Here is a 1,717-nt window from a genome sequence, read left to right on the forward strand (position 1 = left end):
ATTAAAGCTTTCTTTGTAAAACCAATACGCTTCCGTGCCTAACTCTACGCCGTCGTGGAAAAACCCCACCTGACGGTCCAGGCTACTGGCCATAGCCTCAGACCAACCCTCGGTCCCGACATGGCGTCATGAACAGGATGCGGGGGAGACACGATGGAGTTAGAGTAAGTGAAAAACTGCCCTTGGCTCAGTGGAAAACGGCATGTAACAGACGCCGAAGAATTAGAGGCGCATATTGCTTACCATCAGGTGGGCGGAACGGGAGAAAGGCCCATCAGCGGCTACTTTTCGCTGAAGGGAGAAGAAAAGGAAGCACATTTTCACCCCGGAGCTTTCGGGTGTGCGATGGGTGAAGAGCGGGTCCTATTAGATCCCGAGAGGAAGGGGGCACCGTATCCTCAGCCCAAGTGAAACCGGTGGGCACAGTAGACCTGACCCTCGACCCAAAGTATACCCGCTGCCTGCGACATGTGCAGGAGACAGAAGACCAGTTTACTCCCCAAGCAGTGTTGTCTAGATTGAGGAGCCGCGAGCTCCCGTCCAATCTCCGTGAGAGTTTGGAGACAGAGGGACGTGCCGCAGCTGAACGGGCAGCCCCGAAGTGCGACAGGGGAAAGATGTTAAGTCCAATGGTCCATGCTATGACAACTCTCATGCGGGAAAATGCAAGTTTGAAAGCCCAGCTGCTCGCAACCGTTCAGGCGGCTAAAGATGCGGCTGTGAAAGAGGATCTTGAGACGCCATTTCAAGATGGCGCCGAACAAGAAGGGAGCCACGCGGAGGAGCCGGAAAAGATGGGCAGAGCTTCAAAAGAACGAACGAGAATCCATCCAGCAGTCCCACCCACTGAAGTGACGTCGCCTCCGGCGGCCCCGCCTTCTTGCCACGGGGAGGGGGCATCGAGTGGGGGAGAGCATCCGCCCCTCCTACCAGAATCAATAATGGCTCTAGCAGCAGTTCGCCCTGTGACACCGACCTGCCAGGCAACTGATCCATCGAGTGAAGCTTTACCACCTATCATGCTCGTACTCGAACTGAGTTGCAGGAACTGTACGAGGAGTCAAAGATCAGACCTGAGGAGACCCTAGCCGTGTGGATGGGACGCCTAGTTGTGGAATTTGGGTCCAATCTGTTAGACCTAGAAGAAGCAAGCTTCCTGATCCGGCAGGCCTCGTGGAGTAGGGGGTATGCCATCGACGTCAATACAGTGACGTTCAACACTCACTGGCCCATTCTGCTTCCAGCGCTTCCCGCAGGACAAGTCAGTCAGGAATCTCATGCATGGCATGGCGGACAGCCGGAGAAAGCCAGCGCAGAGCAGCTTTTGCTGGCCATGGTTGGGATCTCATACTGCTCCTGGAACCCCAGAGCATGTGTACTGGGACTAACACCATCCCAGCAGAGAGGACCATGGCCTCACCGCTATCTGCGAAATCCTAAAACGGTACCAATAAAGCTGGACAGCGTAAGAGTCTGTGTTGAGGTCTATGGAGGAAAGAACATCGTCCTCCGAGTTTTCCTCAACCCCATGGTTGTCAACCTGCAAGCAACCTTTTGCGCCAGCTTTCGCGATTGCGCATCCTGATGAAGTCGAGAACACCTAGCGACTGGGAGCATCGATCTACTATACACCCGATCGAGGCTCAGGGCGCAAGCCACAGCGAAACTGATTATTACCGTTGCCGCAGAGAACGCCCGAAGAGCGAATCATGTTTGG

At 54.9% G+C, this 1,717-nt stretch overlaps 1 protein-coding gene across 12 annotated transcripts in view; it reads right to left on the bottom strand.

The window, feature by feature from the left end:
• The window catches only part of PPP4R4 (protein phosphatase 4 regulatory subunit 4), a 139,211-nt gene that overhangs the window by 84,728 nt on the left and 52,766 nt on the right, over positions 1-1,717 (bottom strand). The gene's annotated exons all lie outside the window — the stretch shown is intronic.

Source organism: Alligator sinensis, unplaced genomic scaffold, assembly GCF_000455745.1.
Source record: "Alligator sinensis unplaced genomic scaffold, ASM45574v1 scaffold47_2, whole genome shotgun sequence".
Lineage (NCBI taxonomy): Eukaryota > Metazoa > Chordata > Crocodylia > Alligatoridae > Alligator > Alligator sinensis.